This window comes from Melanotaenia boesemani, chromosome 18 (assembly GCF_017639745.1).
Source record: "Melanotaenia boesemani isolate fMelBoe1 chromosome 18, fMelBoe1.pri, whole genome shotgun sequence".
Taxonomy (NCBI): domain Eukaryota; kingdom Metazoa; phylum Chordata; class Actinopteri; order Atheriniformes; family Melanotaeniidae; genus Melanotaenia; species Melanotaenia boesemani.
The window spans coordinates 21,097,454-21,114,347 of NC_055699.1; the positions used below are offsets into that span (position 1 = coordinate 21,097,454).

The 16,894-nt window shown below is 40.7% G+C and overlaps 1 protein-coding gene across 2 annotated transcripts in view; it reads left to right on the forward strand.

Annotated features, from left to right (window-relative positions):
- Nucleotides 1-16,894, forward strand: part of LOC121628487 (melanoma receptor tyrosine-protein kinase-like) — a 48,087-nt gene that overhangs the window by 10,450 nt on the left and 20,743 nt on the right. The gene's annotated exons all lie outside the window — the stretch shown is intronic.

Genomic DNA, 16,894 nt, shown 5'->3' on the forward strand with positions numbered 1-16,894 from the left:
AAAAGCTCTTAACTACAGTTTAAAATTGTATTGACATAGTGGAAAAATGAAAAGCTGCCATGGATCTCAACTGAGTGAATATTTTTGATTTCAGCTGGAGGCAAGGAGACAGCAGGTCAAACAGTGAAGTCATTGATTTCAGTAAACTTCTCTGAGTGCAACACTTTATAGCTCAGAGGTAATTTGTTTTCTCTGAGATCTTTTTCTGCTCCATTAAACACCCTGTCACGACACAAATGGATCAAAATGCTGCTTTCATGCCATACTACAGAATAGGACTCTGAAAACAGCGACCAGACATAAAAGACATTTCATCTGAGTACAAACACACAGAGCAGTGATGTTACGGAGCAGCAACTCAGATTAAAACATCTTTAACAACTAACTGAATTTACACGCAAAGCACCTTTAAGACACTGATTTCTTGTCAAACAGCACTTTCAGGTTGCATCACTTAAGGTAACCAAACAGCCAAAGAGAGACTCCTGCAGGCTGGTTTCTGCCAAAGATTGTTTATTAGAAAAAGACGCTCCACTCTGTATGACCGGGAGTGGTGGAGGAAGTTAAGCCTTTTTTTACACATGCAAAGTAACAGAAAGAAAATGATCAATTTGATGTATTACTGATTACTACTGAAACATTTTAGTCTTGTAGCTGTTTAACTTTAAGTTTTATATATTTTGGTAAAAAAAAATGTTTAGAAATATCAATCCAAAGTGACTCTTCTGTGTTTTCATTCAATTAGTCTTGAACGTTTTATAAGTAGTTTAAAAAATGAGCAAGTTGATAAGTTAAATGTTGACACTGTTGATGGGATGTTGACTTGTCACAACAAAAAACAAAGTATCAGAAACACACACAGACAAAAAAATAAACAAAAGTAGCTCTGAGTATATAAACCCATAGGAAACTGTGACTGAGTCAACATGCATAACATGAGGAATGAAGAGTGATCAAAAATAAGTGTCATCCTGCAAATGCAACATCTCTGCAAAGGCCAGAGGAAGACCCGGGTGGCCCTGAGGCCTGGTTGATCAGAAGCTATTCCAGTGCACGAATCCCAATCACCACACCACAAAGACAACCACACATCCGCCCAGAAGGCGGCAGAGGAAGGCCCCAGTCAGAGCCCCCCACAGCCCTGGCGGGGGTCAAGCCGCCAAACCTGTCGACCACGCTGGGTATCGGCCATCCAGGGTGAGCAGAACAAAGGGCCCCAAGAGCCCGAAACACATATTTTTAAGGTCAGAAAGTTACATAGTGCTACTTTAATAGATCATAATAATCCAGTCTGTTTTACTGTAAGGACCACTTTACTTAAAATCACCACCCACATTCTTTGGTTTTATTTAGCTCGGGTTCCTTTCTAAGTACCTACATGTTATACACCAGTGATTGTTAATGTATACCATTCCAGGCTACAATCATAACTGTAGATACAAAAAAAATACTTATTTAACACCAGTTGCAAATACAGTTATTTTTTGAAGCAACACGGTACTCCAGTAGTAGATGATACTGCAAAACAAAAAAAAAGGGGGGTCAGCAAGGTTCCAGTAAAAGTAGTTTTGTATAATAGTTGGTCCACAACAAGGCTTTTATCCATAAAAAACAGTTTAAGGTGAAAATGTAAGAATTTTAAGAGGTTAAAGTGGAGAATTAATCCACTAAATCCAAATTCTCTTAAATTTTGTGTTATATAGAAATAAATATGATTACTAATGTGACTGAAACAAAAATTAAAAAGCACAATGCATGTGACACATACAACACTCTGTGTTTGGTAGTTAATTCAGGACACCTTTAGCTGGTAATTCCTCTTAAACTGAACAGAGAGCTGATCTGAGCATCTGAAATGTTCACTGACACTAAAAACTGGTTCAAAACTTCAGCTTGATGGAAGCAGGACTGTGGTTTTAGTGCCCCCCTGCAGGTGAAACAGCTCTGGATGCTCCGACGAAACAAAACCTGAGCATCTTCTCCCACTGCACAAAAAAGTCTCTGTAATAATTACTGTTAGTATGAAATTTTAGCTTCTGTTTGTTTAAATTCCACTCCTGATGAGCTCTGATTCGCTGGAGGATGTTAACCAACAGAACTTAGATTTGATCTCTTTTTTATCCATTCTTTGCAAGATGTTCATCATAAATGTTACATACTTTACATCGCTTTACAACTAACCTGGTTTTCTGATTAACATTCCTAACCGGGTCTAGGGTCTGAATCTGTGGTTGAACGCAGCTGAGGAGCATCGCTATTCATCTCCTCTTTGATCTTAGAGAAACACTGCCATCCCGCTGCTCTGTGAAGCCCCTGTTGCATCGCCACCAGGATGCTGACGGTGCTCTGTTTGGGTGCTGCTTTGACTTCTCGTTCATTCAGAGTGTTTTTCTACCTCTCAGCAGGATCGGCCGCTTCAGTGAGGTCACGTAAATAAAGATGACATGAAAAGAAAGAAGGAGAATCAGTGGAGGGGAGTTTAGAAAGAACCTTTCAGCTGCAGACTTTCAGTTTGAACTACAGAGCTTCAAACAGATGCTTGAGCCTGGTCATCATGATGCAGTTTCAGCAGGGCCGGGCTGGGACAAAAAGTCAGCCTGGCAGTTGTACACACACCCAGGCTGCCCAAGATCATATACTGCATACATATGCTCACATAGAAGTGCACAAACACACAAAAAAGACAAGCTAAGTCAGGGGTTTTCAAACTGGGGGGCGTGGCCATATGACGTGGGGGGGCGCATGGAACTGAGAAAATGTAGCACAACTTGGGCTCTTGGAAACATTCTGGTCTATATATATATATATATATATATATATATATATATATATATGTATACACATACATCCATTATCTATACTGCTTTGTTCATTTAAGGGTCGTGGGGGAGCTGGAGCCCAGCACCAGCATTTTAGTAGATGGCAGACATGGTACAACCTAGACAGGTTGCCAGTCCATCGCAGGGCCAACACAGAACGAGACTACCAACCATTCACACTCACACTCAGTGGGTGGGAGGGGTCTGGGAATGTTTATTCCCCAGAGGGGGGCATGGTAGAAAAAGTTTGATGACCACTGAGCTAAGAACAAGCACAGAGTTTAATCAGGGTTGGTACAGTCAGTTAGGTGAGTTTACTGCTTGAGTTTCTGTCTTGGTTTTGGGTTATTGTTTACATCACTAGTGTGGGGCTCTGTCGTTAGCACGTTCTCTTTACAACCAGTTGAGGCCATGACGTGGGTCACACCCACTGTGTACTGCTCAGGCAAAGCAGATAGAGGCGGTTTCAGCCGGTTGCAATCAAGCAAAGTGACCTCAGCTGTGTCAGCTCCAAGGACTTTACCACACACGGTGCGCTGAAGCCTCAGCGAGGCGTCAGCCATTGTGTCAGCCCACGTCGGGTTAAGACCACAAAGGGTAAAGGCCTGCAAGTCTACCTGCGTGAGTCCACCGGGCAAGGGCACAAGCTTAAACCCCCTCACTACTAAATCAACGCACAATGTGCTTCAAACCCATCCCTGTCAGACATGGGTACCGACCAAGACGTGTAACCCATAGACACCGCAAACCTGTCCTTTCCAATGGCATGCACGTCTGCCACATCCTTAGCTACCTTTGGTCTCTGGAACTGTCAGTCCGTAGTGAACAAAACAGAATTCATCAGTTCATTGATAAATGTCTCTAACATTCATGCCCTAGCCCTGACTGAAACTTGGATCCCTCCAGAAAACACAGCTACACAAGCTGCCCATTCTGTCAATGCAGAATTTACCCAAACACCTCGCTCAGCTGGACAAGGAGGTGGAACGGGCATTCTTATTTCTAAAAAGTGCAACTTCACCTCTCTCCGCCTATGGTGAACTGCTCATCACTTGAGTGTCACGCAGTAAAGGTCTCTACACCCATCACTGCATACATTCTGGTCATTTACCGCCCTCCGGGTGGCAATATAGACGAGTTTGTCTCTGAAATAGACATGATTCTCTCTGACATTCCTGATGATGGCACACCACTAATTGTCATGGGAGACATGAACATTCACATTGGCTCTCATCTACTCTTTCAATCTCAAACTGGTACAGACTCCTCCAACACACAAAGCTGGCAATACTCTTGACTTGCCACTGACTAGAAACTGCTCTATAGCCGACCTGTCCGTCACCCTGCTGCACCTCTCAGACCACTTCCTGGTTAAATTCTCTGTCTCCCTTCCTCATGTCACTCAAGCGGCTCCAAAAATGGTGTCCTACCACAGAAACTTGAGATCCCTCAGACCTACACAGCTGTCTGATGAGGTTTACTCTACCTTCCCTTCCCACTCTGACTTCTCCTTATTGTCTGTTAATGAGGCTACAGAAACACTCTGCTCCTCTCTCTCCTCCTCTCTGGACAAACTCTGTCCTCTGGTGTCAAAACCAACCAGACAAAACCCTCCCAGTCCATGGCTCACAGAGGTTCTAAGGGAGCACAGAGCTGGACTCAGGGCTGCAGAAAGAAAGTGTCAAAAATCAAAAGAGCACACTGAGTACTGACAAAAACTTAAACTTTTCACATCCAGCCTAAAGGCGGCCAAGATAGCCTTTTATAAGAACAAGATCCACAATGCTCCCAACACACCACAACTGTTCATGGTGTTTAACTCTCTTCTGTCTCCACCACCTGCTCAGCCTCCCACTGTGCTGACTGCAGAAATGTTTGCTTCCTACTTCGCTGAAAAGTTCGCTATCATCAGTAACCAATTCACTGAGCCTGACCAACTCAGCTGTACCAAACCAGCTACTGGTGCCTCACTCTGCTCCTTCCGCTCTCTCTACTCTCCTCAAAAGCCTCAGTACAGCAGTCACAGCACGACTTATCATAGCATGCTATTATGTTAATCTGAAACAATATAATTGAGTAATTTATTCAACAAATAATGTAGTTTATAATGACAAGGACAGATGTGGACAGTAGCTTGCTGTATGTATACAGACTAGTTTATCTGAGCAGCCTCAGTATTAAATTATTCACCTGTAGTAGATCAGTTTTAAAGACGGGGGATGGTGCGACCAGAGTGGTTTATGAAATAACACTGGGTGTGACAAAATTAATGTGATGAAGTTTCTACCATTATCAGACAAAATTGTATGATTCAGTCTAAGTGTGGAACTGCAAAGTGACTGATAAAATGTTGGCTTTTTTTTTTTTTCTCTCTCTTCTTCTTTCTTTACTTTCAGCAGTGCTTGGATTTCGGTGTAGCCACTGTTGCATTAGTAACAGACGTACTTGGGCTTTTGTCTATGTTGAAACTCTACTCCCCTTTAACCCTCTGGTGGATGAATTATTCAAAAGTCAGTGCCACTTTCTGTCACTTACAATATTTGACTTCTACAGACATGTACAGTGATGCATATATTTATTTGTAACCTTATTTGACTTTTAATTAAATATATATTGATATTCTATAAGAATGTTTATAAAATTATATGTTGTCATATTTATATAAATATCCTATAAACATATATCATTTTCTTGTCCTAGTTATGAAATAACCATTCTCACCCATGCACATAATAGAAAACAGCCTTTAAATAGGTGTTCACTGTAGTGGACACAATGCATCAAAGGGTTAAGAGTCTGCAGCGGTGCAGGAGGTCGGGGAGCTGTCTGCTTTCTGATTGGACAGTTTGATTTGTCACCATCCAATCAGACAGAAGAATAAAAACATGGACAAAACTCGCAACTGCAACTTTAGAGTCTTGCATGTAGTTTTGTGCTTTGCATCTGTGAACAGGGTTTTTGCAAAAGAACTTTATTTTTATGTCCACAAATACAAATCTTTTTTACAACCATGCAAACGCTTGTCTGCACATTTTCGAACTTGAATTTTTCAGGCAGATTGTTTTTACAGGGTGACAAGCTTGATGTACAGATGCAAACTCTGAAATGATTTGCATTCATTAATAACTGCAAAATCTTTATAAGTTAGTATTAAGCCCATAGGTTTGGATTCAGACTGAAGGTTCAGCCTGGGTTCATCAGTCCACTGTTCAGGCAGCTGATTGGACGACTCAGTCTGTCAACAAGAGCACAAACAGCCTCAGTGTTGACTGACTGGCAGTTATTATGGTGAACAGTGATGGTGGTGTTAAAGAGTAGTCAGTATCTCCTCTTGTATTACAGCTAACCCAATTCTCTTTCTCTCTCTCGCTCTCTTTCTCTCACACACACACCCACACACATGCACACACACGCGCACACGCTCAGTTCTGCCTCAGTTAGAATTTCTTTTCTCTGCAAATCAGAGAATCCTGAAAAACACGAATGTTGCAGTGAGAGAGGAAGAAGTGACGAGACATTGTGTACATGCAGGTACAGGTGTGTGTGTGTGTGTGTGTGTGTGTGTCTTATCTCTTCATATCCTGCATATTGTGAAACAGATGAATTCTTCGCTCTTCTCTGAGCTCTGATTGGCTGCTGCTGTGATTGTAATCTGGTTCTGAGTAGACTTCCAGAAAGAAATCTATCTTTGTGAAATCACTGACAGCCCTAAAGCAGAAAACACAGAGCAGGCACGTTAACAAGACTGTGTTTAGCTAAACTCCACATCCTGACAGAAAATAGCTTCAGTGATTTACTGAAAATGTTCTAACGTAAATATAAATCTAGTTTAAAAGGCAGAAACAGTCTGTCCAGTTCTAAGGAGCTTTGTTCTTTAATACAATCTGAACCTTCTTAAACAAGTTTTCTGTTATTGTTTTCTGTCATCTTTGTGTCATTTGGCACCCTTCAGCCTTTTCTCCCTGTTTTTCTTCCTTCTAGGAGCAAAAACCAAAATAGTTTCGCCGCAAGGTTCGCTGTTGTGCACTGCCTGTAGACCAAAACAAAGTGTGTCCATGAGCCACACCTCCCTCCACCTCTTCCCCCCACCCCCAACTCGCCTTGTCTGCGAACAAACGTGCAAAATGCAAAACACAGTGAGCAAAATAACGTTAATAATTTTGTGGAACATATGGAAGTAACTTAAAATGTTTATGCTGTTGATTTCCTGTCCAGGAGAAGAGCTAGCTCTGAGTGTCTTTAGCTCTCACCGTGCTCTCCGCTTTGAAAATACAGGGCCAATGTTAATCCAGGTTCTGTCCCTCTCTTCATCTGACAACCTCTTTGACAACGATCGCACTGTTTTGTTTAAGAGGTAATATCAGATCCTGGATAAACATTTCTTTCCACTCTCTGCCATTTTGCTTCGAAAATATGAGCTGCCATTACTCGCTTGCTCCAGCATTTTTAAGGGAGGCAGGGCCGAGGGCTCCAAGAGGAGAGAGGAGGAGGTGATTCACACGAACGCACATGAACGTGCGGCCGGACCGACTGGTAAACACGGGGTTTACACGGTAAACACGGAGAGACGCTGTGTGATGTCCCGCTGTACCCCACACAAAGTTACACCTCTAGTTCTTCACATAGCCATTTTTTATTTCATCTAAAAATGATGAATTTCGGCTTATTGCCCCTTCAAGAATGGTTTCTTGACAGTCACCCTTCCCTTCCATGGAGACCATGTTTGATGAGGCTTCCACCAACAGTAGATGGATCAGCTGAAGGTCCAGACGCATCTCTCAGGTCCTGGTTCAGGTCTTTGATGGATTTGTTCCTATTTTATCAGGACAGCACTTTCAGATCCTGTTCATCTGCTGTAGATAGCTGTTTTGTCCTGACTCTTCTGCTTTTGTCTTTCACTTTTGCAATTTGAGTACACCAGGCTGAGATATGCCAAGTTTTCAGCTAACAGCTCTTTAAAAATCACCTTGCTGCTGATAAAATCTTGTTTTCTGCTTGTCAAACTATCGTATCTTGCCTGTTTTTCAGAGATGCCTAAAGATCCAATTTCAGTTTGGTTCTTTGCCAAGTTGTCTGTTACTGTCACGGATTGTGGTGGAGGTGAGGACTCAATTGCAGGCAGTCAGGACAGGAGGCAGAATTGGTGCAGGTGAAAGGTTTATTTCCCAAAACTCAAGGCAGGGAACCACACAAGACAGGGATAATCCATACAACATGTACCGCATATGACCACATAAGCGCACATACGAGGATCTGACAAGGAGTGACTGAAAACCAAGGACATATATACACGTAGGGAGTAATGGGGAACAGGTGACGTGGATGAGTAATTAGACCAGGTGTACTAACAAGGCAGAAACAAAAAGCACAGAGCACACAAGGAAAAAACTAACAAAAACCAAAAACCCAAGCCATGAGCTCAAAACAGAAACTAATGACAAAAACCAGAACCACAACCCAAAACTACAACCAGAAAATGACGAACATGACCCCCACACAGCCCATGATCGTGACAGACAGCACTGGTTCATCCCTTTAATAAGTGTAACTAAACATCTTACTTTTTGTGTAACTCCACCCACTGCTGAATTTGAAAAATACCTGAAACTGCAAGGGTCGGGGTCATAGATATCTACAATAAAGGCTAGATCCAGACTGCTGGCCAATGGGGTCGAACATCCAGGTTGGCGGCCATCTTGCCACAGTTAGCTCGTTCACTCATAACCACCATTGTTTTAATGGTGCATTCACTTTATAAATAACCATAACTTGCTCAGTTTCAGAGCAAAATTTTTAAAGGTTTGGTTCGTTATAAATGCCACAGATGTAGCAATGACAATGCATACTTATAACTATAATTCTAGAGCAGAGCTTTAACCATGGACTTTCATATGAAAATAAAGAGATGCAGTGAATGTACACACACACAAGGTATGATAAATCAACATTTAGGCTACTAAAACTCAGCGTACAGAATGACAACATGATTTATATGTATACTGTATATATATAGCATCTAGCCCTTATTTTAGATATCTATGGTTGGGGTGATTAGCGAGCAGAGAGTGGGCGGGTCAGCATACGCAGGCAGAAATGATTGACAGACAGCAGCTCAGCTCACTGGTAAGATGCAAAGCAAGTTTCACAAAGCAGCTATGCCACAGAGCGGTGTTTGAGGCTGGAGACTTGTCCCCTCCTGAATCTCCTCAGCTACACGTGAACAAGGTGGTCCTGAACTGTATCAGTTTGAACCGTTCGCGCTGTTACGCTGGCCTGTCAGCAGGTTCAGCAGCTCTGGAAAACTGTGGAGACTCGCAGCAGGTTGCGGCAGCTGCAGGAAGTCCCGCTGTAAGTTGTCGCTGCTACGATTTAAGCTGCTGTCTCTCCTTAGGATCAGCAGGTATAGAATAAAGTCTGGTGTTACTTTTACACCCCCACACTCAAAAGCACAAATATGTCCTGTTGCAGAAACTCTGTGAAAGAATAGAAGTCTGAAACTAGCAAATCTACATCATATAAGTTCACATCTACACTACATCTCTCGGCTGCCCTGGGAACGCCTCGGGATCCCCCTGGACGAGCTGGTGAATGTGGCTGGGGGGAGGGAGGTCTGGGTTTTCTGTTCCTGCAAGGCGACCCATCTGTCTGCATCCGGAGGGAAGGACTGTGGGTTTTATTTTTAATTTTCTCTGAACTGAAGGGGGACGGTAACAGTTTCAGCAAACAGAAAACAGACGCTGGCGTCTGCAGCACATCGTGCCACAGTCACAGTTGTTTGTCAAAGCCTGAAAAGGTTAAACTCCAAAATGGAAACAAAAAAATCAGTCAGAAATTTTTCTCTGTGACGTACAAACACTTACTGAATGTGTTTACGGGATAGTTCCTTACTTCCATTTTAACGGTATTAATGAATCAGGCAAGCCTATGAATTAATAAAGAAGGTGATTTATAAAAAAAAAAAGAAAACATTAAACAATCTCTAAACTTCAGAGTTTATAAGTGAAGGTTATTTGGATTCTTGTGCATGACTGATCTAATTTACTTAAGTGAAAGGAAGCGTTCATTCACATATTAATTCTAACTTTGAAACGACTAATTCAGAGAGAAAAGGGCCTTCCTGTTCAAATAATGCATCATGTGTATTTTCCTGTCATATCAGGCTTTTCAGTAGAAGAAAACGGCCGAAATCCGACAAAAACATAGTGTTAATATTTGACTGGGGGTCTGTGAATGACCAAAGAGCTGGTCCTAAATGGTCATAAATTTGTATTTTATTTAGCAGATTTGATTAATATATAACATTTGTGAAATCTTTGGATATAAACTAGATTTTTTTTAAACACAATCACTCACTGATTTCTGACCTGTTTATTGATGTTCAGCTCTGCAGGTTTTTTTCTCTCTTTTGCAACGTGAAGCTAAACACAACCTGATGAATTTCTTTCTGGAACCTCTTTTCTGATACGAGGAACCGATCTCCATATGAAACGTTTGCAGAGGAAATATTGACCTGTTCCTTTTAACGTGAAGCCTTGAGAGGTAGATGACCTGATGGCGGCAATAAACAAGGCAGCGTAACCTTGATAGCACAGAACAGTTTGTCCAACAAACCCCCCCCCCCCCCCCCCCCACACACACACACACACACACACACACACCCACACACCAACCATCGCGGTGCCCCAGCTGATGGATCAGAGTGTTTGAAAACTTTCTGTCCTAGAAAAACAAAACAATGAGGAAGACAGCTGAGATTTACAGCTCTTCTTTCCCGGTGCATTGCAGCTCAGCTGAGTCAGCAGAGGGGAAATAGATGAAGAGGATTTTGCAGATGCAGTTGCTTCATGTTTGTTTGCTCTCTGATTCATAACCTTTATCTCTCTTAGCTGTGTGAGGATTGCTCAGGTGTCTGCACAAACTCCTGTGCAACTAGCAACCTGTTTTATTCAAGTCCCCAGCGCATGAAAAGACTTGAATCTTAGTATGTGGTTCCCACCAGTTAGGTCCTGTTTGGTGAAACCAGCAGTTTACACATGATCTGAGATCAGCCACTCCCACACAAAAGCATGCTAGTGAAAGACATCTTTTGATTTGAAGAGTTGTGGTTTTTCTGGTCTTGTGGTTCATCTTGAAGACTTAGATTTTAATTGAATCCAGACTTTGGCAATACCACATCACAAGTAATCCTTTTTAAAGGTACATTAGTTTATGGTTTCAGTGGGGCTTGTGTGACATAAATTTAATTATCCTTGTCAGTCTGCCTGGGCCCTAGTCCTTCTGTATGTATGGCCACAACATGTGTAACGATATTTACTGAGCATGCTGACTATGCATGCACATGGATCCAAATCCATTTATAAAACAGCATACCAGACAAAGAAAATGGGGAGCAGGAAGAACAACTCAGAAGCTTGTTTTGGAGAGAGATTAAGTAGGAGATTGGATGATACACACTTCCAAAATGATCAGCACAACTGATCCAAAAAGCAGCATAAATAGGACTGCATGCACATCTGCAGAGTCCCATGCATTAACATGATGCTGATCTTTTTAACTTATTAATATCAGACTGCATAGTGGGCATGCCGTTTATACAGTGGTGCATGACTTTTATGTTTTCCTGTAGTACTAATACATCAGGGCTACTCAGTTTGGTCCTACAAGGACCGCAGTTCTGTAGCTTTTCATTGTATCTCAGCTCTAACAAACCTGACTCAAATCAATGAATCATTGTGCAGAATTCATAGGCTGTTGGATCCATTCATTTGAGTTGGATGTGTTGGAGCAGGGACATATTGAAAACCCTCGTAGGACTGAATTGAGTGACCCTCAATGTGTTAGATGTTTCCCACAAGTAAACTATGTTAAAAACATGTTTAAAAATAAGCTAGAGAGAAACTTCCTCACCAAGATAACCTCACAAAAGAAGTAAATAGTCATGATGCAAAAATAGACCCACCTGTTCTCTACTGCATATAGTTTTTATTTAGAAGTCCAAATCTGCATTTGTTTCTTTTAAGCTTGAATTTTTAAACTTGATCATGTTTTAATACTGTTATTCCCCACACTGGAACTTTATTTCTTGCATTGTATCTATGTTATCTTAGCTTTTTTTCTGGTTTTATTTCTTTTATTTCTTTTAATTTTTTAGTGCACTTGTTATTGCTCCCTGCTGTAATGCTTTTAATGTTTTATATAAAGCACTTTGAATTGTCTTGTATATGAAATGTGCTATACAAACAAATTTGCCTTGCCTACAAGCTAAACAATGAATAGAGGTCAGATTTAGGTGCTGACACCGGTGCCACCCATGTCAGTCTCTGATATCGGTGCTTTCCGATGGACGTTAGGAAAAGAAAATATAGATGTCTAAATATACACGATTAAATAATTCAGTTAAAACATCTTGTTTAAGCAAAAGGAGCAGTAAAAATATGAAAACAAGCAAAGCTACGTGGAATACAAATACCAGTAAAATATACCAAAAAGCTTTGCTGAATTTGACGCCAGTGACAGCCTGAAACCTCTAAAAGAGTTAACAGTCCTTAATGATATGAAGGTCAGGTAGAAGCCCACTACCACTCGTGTTATTCAGAGAACAATGAACAGTCAGGGAAAGACACTTTGTAAATGCAGGAGCTTTACTTCTGTTGAAAAAAACCTAAACTGTCCTTTGTATCTGTCCAAATCCCCTAGCAAAGGTTTCTGCAGAAGCTCGCTGTTGTGATGTCTTTATTACTGCATTGCCAGCAAGTCAGGAAACATAGACTGAAAATCCATTAGTTAATCTAGTTTTTGTGCACTGATCACAAAGCTGCTACAACCGAGTACACAAGATTAAATGCTCAAGAGACAATAGAGAAGATGACAGTCCCTGCTGAGTGCTGTAAACAGAACGCTTGCTTCACCAACATGGCGAATCAGTCCTACAGTTCTGTACATTGGTGGTGATCCTTGAAAAAGAGAAGGGAATTAAGATTCTGGAGGGAGAACATTAAGTTACTGCCTTCAAAAGTAATGAGTTAGGTTGCTGTAATACATGCTTAAACAATTAACCTGTTAGAGTACTTTTAAGTTTAAGTTTCCAAAGGAGAATTTGTAGTTGTTCAGACCTGAACAACCGGTCCATAACAGGTGGCATCAGTGTACCACACAATCTGCTACCAAACAGAAACAAAGGCAGAGCAGCTAATCCAATTAGCTTTGTCACAGTAAAAATCAGTCGATGATTTAGTAGGCTGTCAGCTTTGGTATAACTGAGGTAATGTCTAATCCATTGTGTAACTAATTTAGACACACTAATTGTTAGCTTCTCAAATGCTAACACCAGCATCTCCCTGCTAACACAAGCACAAAGAAGCTGGTGCACTTTTCCAGTGCTGCCAATGAGTCACACGAATTACTGCTCAGATAGAATGTGTCACCTCCTTCTCATTGGCTACTTATCAGTTCAGTTCAGTTCAGGTTTTTAATTACTCAGATTAGTAGCTGGTTTTGGAGGAAAATGGCCTCCTGCTAAAAGTATGTAGCCATTGTTTTTTTTCTCAGTAGTCTTACTTTTGACTCTTTAACTGTAACATAAACATTATCTTCTGTCAATAATGATGATTTCCTAAATAGTTCTCAGGCGATAAAGCCAACTTTGTTTCAGAGAATTGAGTAAGCTCATTGTTACGGTAAACGAACGTTCCATCTAAATGACTAAATATTACAATATGTTTGGTGTCAAAGAAAGTCTGTACGTCATGTCTTATTTCACACACACTCACACACACACACACACATGCACATCAGGTGCATTATGCCATACACACATTTGGGATGTCATCCAAGAAAAAGACAGATCCAACCTGTTTTTAAACAAACATGTTCTGTGTGTTTGTGTATTTGCTTGACTTGTCATCTCATCTCTTTCATAAAACATTCACAGGAGAAAAAGCATTCAACTTGTGATTGTACTTTTAGTGTGGAGATTAACCTGGTTATATAACAGTGATGGATTGCCTGTATGCGTGTGTCTGTGTGTATATATATATATATATATATATATATATATATGTATATATATATACACCACATTTTTATTTTTATTTTTAGGTTTTAAAATAAAGAGAAACATTAAACTTCAACACAACTTTAACAAAAAGAGGATAGATAGACTTTCTTCTATGGGATGCACATTATTTGTATTTATTTTAGTATTTTATTATTTGTGGAAAAATATGTTAAAAACAAAGCCCTTAGTTTTCCACCTAATAACAAAAAATAGATATAACAGTTCAACTTTAACTCGGATTTAGCACATTTAGCTGTGCAGCTCATTTCATAAATGTACAATTCTGACAAATTCTACCTCTTTGTAGAGGTGATTAATCAGGTTTTCCAATGTTGTATAATACAACACCAATTGGTATTTTTAAAGGAGAGAAATAATCTATAAAAGTGTTATTTGTCTAAAAGCTGGAGAACAGTATGAAAATATTATATTCATGTTAGTTTCACCAACTTCTTTTCATACAGGTAGATAAAGACAATTATAACAAATATGCAAACATGTTCATTATTATCAAGGAAAAACAATTACACAATAATTATTTACTCCTTCATCCAGGTTGACATATAACTCCAACATCAGTTTGTTTACTTATACCAGGTGAAAAATGACAGTTTCACTGTCAGTTAAACCTCATTATTCTCTGTATCAAAGCTCATGGTCATTTTCTGATGGTAACCACCAAACTATGACAATAAACATGACAGGACACAGCCTCTGACTTTAGACAAACATGTACAGTCTTTCAATTCTAACCATTAAAGTGAAGACTGACCACCGTGTTGGAGCCCAAGGCAAAGCTCTGTCCTGTTGTCATTAGAGTGAACTATTAGTAACAACTGTGGATGTCTTCCCTTCAAAGAGTGAGAACAAACAACTGACTTCATCTTTGAATAGTTTTATTGGAGAGGCACAGAGGAAGGAGAAGAGGGGAAGCAAAAAGAAAAGGAGAAATAAGGAGGAATATGATTATGGTGGAGGGTGATAGATGAGTTGAAGTGATAGCCAATAGAAGTATAAGGAGGATGAAAAAATGGAAGGCGGGTGTTGGGAAGAGGACAGAATTGTTGAGGGAGGAATGGGTTGAAAACTAGTGGGAGAGGACATGACAGAGTATGGAGAGGAGGAAGAAGTAGACCTCAGGGAGGGTTGAGTGGGAGAAGGTCGGATGGACAGGAAGAGAAAATAAGAAAGAGGAGAGAAGGATTGAAGTTGTGTTAACTAGTGTCCAGATGTGGAGAGCTCCCCCTGAGGTTCTGGCCAATGGGATGTTCCCTAAACGAGTGATCAGCCAATCACAGGCAGGCAGAGAGCAGCTGTGCTGTCTTTTTGACATCACAGCAGGGAGCCGGCCAATCAGAAAGCAGCCAGAGACGCAGAGAGTGAAGTTCAGAGTAAAACCATTCATCAGTTTGTGAAGTGAGACTTGCTTTGTGAACACCATCAGTTTGTTCCTGTTTCCTGTTCCTGTTCTCCAGTTTGTTTTACAGCGTGAAGGAAGTTTTCTCTTTGTGTTTACATGTTGTAACAGATGAGACAACTTTTTAAAAGTCTACTTCTTTGTAGAATTTACCCCGTGCAGCATGAGCATGAGACTGAGATGTCTCTAAAAGGCCACCATGCACAGCTGACAGGTTTTCCTCCCATCTGGAGGCGGCGTACAGTGGTGTCATTCAGCTGTCGTCACCTCATCAGTAATATATGTCCTGTTGACTCAGATCAGCTGTGGAGGAAGAACCTGTAGGACAGGTGAAGAAACCACCGGATTCTGTGATGTGATGTTGCTGTCATTCAGTTTTCAAACAGATCCTATTTGGTGTTTTTAGTTTTTAAACTGAGCAGGTGAGAACTGCTGCAGGGCTTCTTCGTCCCTCTGTGACACCCTACATCCGTTGAACTCATTTATTTAATGTCAGCTTGGTTGTGTCAGACTCTACTTAAAATAATGGCCTCTTCTGTCGAAATTGCAGTTTTTTGGAGCGTATATGACGGCTGGAGTTTCTACTAGTTATTTAAGATTAAGATTTCACATGGTTTTTGTTTCATTGCACTAAATACAGCATTTGTTCAGATTTTATTCACAACTCTTTCCTCCTCACGATTTCAGCATCTAATAATATGCTCAGATTTTTTTATACTGGTGGCTGGGGGATGCTCATTTTGCACTCTAAAAATGACTAACAAACTTACAAACTTAGTAGAAATCCACTTTTAATGACAATTACATACCATGGACAGCTGGAGAAATGTAGGGACGAGAAACTGGTGCACGGTAATTTCAGCATTTCTGAAAAACAAGCTACATCATATTCTAAACTTAAGCCTTATTTAGTTTAAACACACATATGGACAGAGCTTTCTGTACATCTTCTGGGTCCTTTACATGAATATTTTGGTCTGTGTTGAGAGAGCCTGCAAAGCTGATAAAGCAGCACAACCAGAAACCATGTGTAGCTAACGTACAGCTAGCAAAAGGAACATGGGGGAAACCTGCTTGAATTGTCTTTTTTTAAAATGAGGAATTATTAAACTATCTGAGGTAGGAAACAAAGGATGTACCTCAAAGTGCAAAATTTAAAGTGGTTAATCCCTCCTGGTTCATCACTGACTTTTAAAAAAATTAGTGATCAAACGAAGATGCTGTAGTAATCGTTGAGGCAGAGGTGGTGCTGCTGCCTTCTTTGTATTTTGCCTCCATGTTTCGCAATTTGATGACGCATGCGCGTTGCGGCTCTGTAGTGGCTGATGTCGCCAGATTTGGTGTTTTTTTTTTTACCAATATATTAAGGCCTGTTTACAATGTGTTTTCGCCAGGATTTTGCCTGGAAGCTCCATGGAAATCTGTGAGAGAACACCGTTCACAAATGCCAGAATGAACACGCTCACAATAACGTGCAGAAATAGAGGACGTTCAGTTCACGTTCAGCCAAAATATGAACGATCGTTCAGTGAACTCGTTCAGGCACAACACTGAAAGCAGCAATGTATTTAATGACTACCGCCATTTACGGCGCTGCCTTTT